Below are 6402 nucleotides of genomic sequence, written 5' to 3' on the forward strand. Positions count from 1 at the left end.
GCAGGGGATTTAAGGCAATTAAAGAGCAATATTCTTTTGTCAGTAGGTCACATGTCCCTCTCCCTTTTCTGCTGCATTATGCCTACTTTTATAGGCATCATAAGTCAAGAAGCCTGGCAGAGGTATTCTAAAACCATTAGCACCAAAGTCTGCTGAACAGCTGGCATGCTCTCATTTGTTGGCCTAAACACTAAAGTTGGAGGCTCAGTAAGTAGCTCTATCTTCCTTTAAAGAGTGTTTGTAAGTAATATCATTAGGCTAAACGACAGCAGGTAATTAGGTACAATGCAGCTAATTGCTCCAATTACCTGATTTGAAAAACGATTGTCTCAAAGGGACATGCCAGTCTCTGGCTTCTGAACGAGACACAGCTGTCGGCGACTGTAGCTGTAGAAGAGAGAGGCCTAATTACTGAGTAATTCACACAAATTAGTGTCTGTCTAATGCGCATGCAGCGGTGAGAGAAGAGGAAATTTGGGAAAGCAGGGGATGACGTGTTAGAATCCAACTACGTAAACGCTCAAGAAAAATCCTTACAGCACAGAAAAAAGGGAACATCAAACATTTTCTTCCAACCTTAATGTACCTGGGGCAATGCCATGCATCACAAATACTTAGTTACAAAACACTTAATGATCACTCAGTTACAAATGCAAGTAATCCCTTCTGAAAGCTGTTCCATGTTTTAAGCAGTTGATGAGGGAGGGGAGGGCATGATTTGCTTGTTTTTCACACTCACATTTGGATATCTTTGGCTCACATTCTTCTCTGCCCACTACATTACAGTTTACCCTTACTGAAAAAGATGAATTATCATACAAATATAAAACAACTGCACACTGTGCATGGAAAATTAAGTTTTAAATATAAAACGTAACTTACAGATTGTTTTAATGTAGCTGTTGTCTCAATGACAGTTACATTGGTGGTGAAAATGTAAATACATTTTACTAAAAAGTCTAATATCTTCAAACACTAGTCAACACTACCAAATCTCATGAGTGCTTTCATCTCTCTTTTATCAGCAGCAACAACTACAGCCTAAAACTGATCACGTTTTTACCAAAACACTGAAACTGTGTCCCTTTTTTTTGTCATGAGCTTATAAGCTTGCCTATGGCTAAGTGAGATCAATGCATTTAAATGTGGCGTTGGGGGTATGGGCCTGCCTTTAATTCCTTTAAGGATGTGACCTCAGACACCAAAACATTGGGGGCATGTTGAGCCACTTACCACTAGGGAACTTCAGTAAGACCGGACTGTTAGAGGTGAGCACATTATTTGCGCTGATAGGAAAATTAGCGCTGATTCACTGAGACTTCCCAATGGACCCGTGCGATGATGACTCATTTTAAAGTGACCGCCTCTGTTTGTGTGATCTGTATGTGTGTTTGTGTCCCTGGGTGGTGTGTGTTCCATTTTTGTGTTTAGTTGCCAGAAGTACAAAGGGAACATACAAACCGGTCTGTCCGTCATGCTTGTCTGCGTCATGTGTGTGATCCAAGAACCTCATCAGGCCAAAGAGTCTTAGAATATCTTTGGGATCTGCAGGCATTACAGGACACAGTAATTTGTTCCATACAAGGAAATTTTTCGTCAGGCTTCCAATCTGCCTTCACTTAATTCTCAGGTAGTGCTCCCTGTGGCTGATATCCATTTGAATGCAAACAGGCTTTAAACAGGTCTAATAGATCTGTGTGTGTGTGTGTGTGTGTGTGTGTGTGTGTGTGAGATTTTTTATTTCTGTACAAATACTTGTCTTCAATACTGTTATATAAATATATATTTATAGATATATGTGTGTTTATGCAGAAATCTATGTATCTACTTAGACACTTCATATTTAGTCAAATTAATTTAAAATATATTTCAATGAGTAATAGAGTAAAGTATTTTAACAACTGTAAATTTCAATTTGAAAGTCTTGAATGATATGAATGATATGAATATTCTCAGTGTTCCACAACATATACACACAGGAGTAATGCATGTTATGTAACTTTGTTTATGTTATTGCTGATTATGAAAGTGAATTGGTTTAAACTAATGTCTTTATTATAAGGCTTCCGCAAAGCGTAATCTTTAGTTTTTGCTCGCTGTTAGCAGTATACACAACAGAATATTAGGCTTGGTGATTGGATGTTTCATTCCAAAATGCGCCTTGGAAGTAATGAATGTCTTTTGGTATGTTTTTTTTTAAAAAGGCTTGTACCTTTTGAAATTTTTTTTTCATAGTGGATCATCTTTTGTATTAATGATTACACATTAACCATTTAATGCCCATCCAAGCAGTAGAAGCACTCCACAAACCAGTCACTCAACACTGTCAATATAGAAAAAAAACTTTTTACTTCCAAATCCCTGGACACCAGAAACACTACAACCCCACACACACCCCTGCAACTCCGTACTGATAGCACCACCCGCATGCCTGCATTAAGTAAACCTAAACAAGGAACACTTACTGTCACTATTACTTTAGTTCTGTAGAGCTGCAGTACATTGGTTGGTTGGTTCAGCATTTTGTCTACTATTTGACAGAAAGACATTATGTCTTAGCTGTGATGCTAAGACATAATGTCCCAGGAGGTCTTCATACTATGACCAATTAAATATAGCTACATTTTCTTGCATGAAATATTTTTTAAACATGGTAAAAATGTTTTGATGTGTTTTTATGAAAGCTGCTTAAATAATGCAAATGTAAAAAAAGAAATTATACGGGGGGGGTAGTTTGTAAGTTGTCATATGGCAACAATGCGCATTTATGGAAAGAAATACCAAACAAATTCAACTTATATTTAATAAAATGTATAGCCCAATGTGTTTAGAGTGAAATTAGTTTCGTTTTAATTGTAGTTTGCGATGATTATTAATAACACTGTAATGTTATATACATGCAAGAAATTAATTTACATTAATGTGTAATTAATAAGTCAGATAATATATTGATTACAAAATTATTAAAAGAATAACATAAATAAATTTAATATTTTTTTCCTTTTGAAATATTATAATTGCAAGCATAGTGTCAGAGTAGCCTAAAGTAATATAACTCACTCTGAGCCCATTAGGCTGAGTGGACCAATTTCACTCCAATATTTGCATAATGTTGCCATATGGCAACAAATTAATTTTAGCCTTTTACAGAAAAAAATATTGCATTTTAACTGGTTTAAATAATGAAAATTTAAAGTTTATTTACCCCAGATAACAGTTGATTTTTTTTTTTTTTTTTTTTTTTTCAAAGAAATGCTTCTAAAAACAAAAAAATAAAAACCTACATTTTGGCTGATACTGGGACGTGAGTTTCAATGTGGCACAAGTGCAGAAAAGGGGCCAGCAAACAGGATTTCCTTGTTAGGTGATGTCATCAAATATATGAAAGTTCAAAATAAAAGACCCATTTACACAATTAAACAGAAAACAATGCATTTTATATTGTTTATTGTGAAAAAAACTAAGAAAAAGAATCTGTTGCCATATGGCAACACCATGCAATAGAGGGTTGACATAAACAAATCTGTTTCATTATTCAAAAAAAAAAAAAAAAAACGGTTTGAAAGAAATAAAAGGTTGCATGAGTTTTCACAGAGCCCTACTTTAATAGTGGTTTTAATATTTAACAGTTTATTCTTTAAAGAGCAATGTGCAGGTTGAATTCATAACTGAATTAATACTTAATGTTGTCTGAAGAGGTCTTTTAAAAACACATAAGTAGAAATTGCTATGTTACACAAACCCTAAAGCAGAAATTTTGATGAAAGGGTGCCCATTTTTAAGCTAGGCTCTGAAATAGCCTTTCCCGCTAGCAACGCGTCACATGACGTAGGCAGAGGTAAACAATAGGTTTCTTCTCACTCTACAGTGGTGAGAGAGAGAGCTATAGAGAAAGTTTATGTAAGTCATAATGGTAAATTATTGTGTTTGTGCTGGTTGCACAAAGTCCAGCCTGTCAGGAAATCATGTACATAATTTTCCTTGTAGGAAAAGCAAGGTTTTTCGTTTTTGGGTTCGTTTTGTGCAGGTGAAGTGAGCAGAATTCACTGCCGCGTCTGTCACCACACTCGCTCGTTTGTGGCGCTCATTTCACTCCGGAGAGTTATAGACCTGAAGATTTGTTGGAGTCTCGGATGGGATTTTGGAGTAAGGACCATGCGAGGCTGATTACAGATGCTGTTCCCTCGGTGATGGAATCAAGTCCACCACCATCAAGGCTTTCACCTGAATCTGGCGTGGGCATGATTGGAGGACCAAGTGCTAGCACTTGCAGAAATTCCATGCACCGAAAAGAGCTCCTAGCAGAGTAAGTCTTACTTTTAATTCTTGTAACTCTTAATTTGGCTGATTTCGTAATGTTTTAGTCTAATAATTTCAGAATAAAGAAGTGATTTGAGTGTGTATGTATTGGGCAATCCACCATCTAACTAGTAACATACATGTTAGCTTGGCTATTGTATTAGCAAACATTTGGTAGCTGATGATTTGATGACAGGAGTAGCTAAAATTGCGTCTGAAATCATTCCCTCATCTGGATTAAAAATGCGCTGACTGCAAATTCCTAGCATCAGGGCTTCAGTATACAGAGAGAGAGAGCTTTAGAACAGGTTTTCGTAATTGTCTACCTTGAAATCAATGCAGTTTGCATTAAGCTAGCTATGAGCTGTTGGCAGGCAGCTAGCTAGCACAAACACCCCCGTTTCCCCCGTATTTTATTAAGCTAGCTATGAGCTGTTGGCAGGCAGCTAGCTAGCACAAACACCCCCGTTTCCCCCGCATTTTATTAAGCTAGCTATGAGCTGTTGGCAGGCAGCTAGCTAGCACAAACACCCCCGTTTCCCCCGTATTTTATTAAGCTAGCTATGAGCTGTTGGCAGGCAGCTAGCTAGCACAAAACTCCAGTTTCCCCTGCATTTCAATTCTGACTGTTCTCCCGCACAATTTTGTATCCCAGTAGGCTACTCTCTGGTAATTTACAAAGTCCAAATTGATCTATTAATCAATATGCTGAAATCTCCTAGATTTTGCCACTAGAGGTTTTGACACGTCAGAGCTGCTTTGGTTTTATTTCTCTTTTTTATTATTACTGATCCAGTTGGTAACTAAGCTTGTATCCTATTTTTGTGAGTGATTTTGAACCTCCGTGTTTTTCAGATTTTGGCAGAGCGTGCAGCCAGTAATGAAGGGATAGATGCACCTGACAGAGGGCTTCTCTCTACAGGATCCTGGGCCATTATTGCTTCGTCGTGGGTCATAGTGCAACATCAGATGTCTGCAAAGCTCATCAGGTAGTCTAACTTGCATCTATCATTCGCTGTATATGACACATAAACATTTACAAATTACTTCTAATGGTAGGAAGAAGACATTTCATACTGGACTTTATTAGGTTGTATGTGTTGTGACCACTGACTATGTGATGTTGTGCAAATCTTTTTTTTTTTTCGCTTAGCAGTTTTCCTTGGACTTGGGTGGCCCCTAAATCATGGCTGCAGCTGTCGCCGCAGTCCCCTGCTACGTCCTGTAACGCCCTGCTACACCATGAACTACAGCAACTACTATTTATAGTCGTAGTTCAATTATCTTTATTGTGACTATTATTGCCACTGTTCATCACACCCCCAACTGACACCGTCAGACACCGCCTACCAAGAGCCTGGGTCTGTCCCAGGTTTCTTCCTGAGAGGGAGGTTTTCCTCGCCACTGTCCAACTGAATGCTTGCTCTTGGGGGAATTACTAGAATTGTTGGGTCCCTGTAAATTATAGTGTAACATCTCCAAATTATAGTGTAAATTATACCTACTCTATTTGTAAAGTGTCTTGAGAGAACTCTTGTTATGATGTATTAAAGTTGATAAAGATGAGACTTTATTGATCTGGTGGTGAAATTCACAAGCTACCTGCCAAGTCAAACTAAAGTAATAAAAAAGTAGTGTAAAGCATTACAATTCAGAGACTACAATATAACTAATTACTCTGAAATGACAATAACTAGTAATCTATAATGAACTACATTTTGGAAGTAACTTGCCCAACACTCCTAGTTACTATCAATGAAAATATGAATACATTTTATACAACAAGACACTTTGTGATTGTGTTCATTTTGTGAAAACAAAATATATTTGATTGCCTCCCTTCCTCTGGAAGCTGCCTCCTGATTGCGGCCACAACACAAGTTGGTATCGCCTTCCTGATCTCCCTGCCCAGATACCCATATGTCTATCGGACCACCTGCCTGTAGGCTGTGTATGGGAATTGCCTAGAGAATGATAGGGGTGCAATGTTGATATTGAGTGATAGACTTATTTGATGTAACATTTTCAGTTATTTTATTCCATAAAGGTATGTATGCACATCAGAGTTGAAAAATCTGCTAATCCCTCAGCATCAATAATGCA

At 37.5% G+C, this 6402-nt stretch overlaps 1 long non-coding RNA gene across 2 annotated transcripts; it reads left to right on the forward strand.

Moving 5' to 3' along the window:
- The first annotated feature begins 3849 nt into the window (after positions 1–3849).
- Positions 3850–5495, forward strand: LOC114562092 (uncharacterized). Of its 2 annotated transcripts, none has more exons than XR_003693439.1 (3): positions 3850–4306; positions 5155–5288; positions 5456–5495. It is a non-coding gene; the product is annotated as an uncharacterized LOC114562092 (long non-coding RNA). The 2 variants fall into 2 exon arrangements; XR_003693438.1 differs by having other exon boundaries at positions 5453–5492.
- The last annotated feature ends 907 nt before the right edge of the window (positions 5496–6402 follow it).

Source organism: Perca flavescens, chromosome 9 (assembly GCF_004354835.1).
Source record: "Perca flavescens isolate YP-PL-M2 chromosome 9, PFLA_1.0, whole genome shotgun sequence".
In the NCBI taxonomy this organism is placed as follows: domain Eukaryota; kingdom Metazoa; phylum Chordata; class Actinopteri; order Perciformes; family Percidae; genus Perca; species Perca flavescens.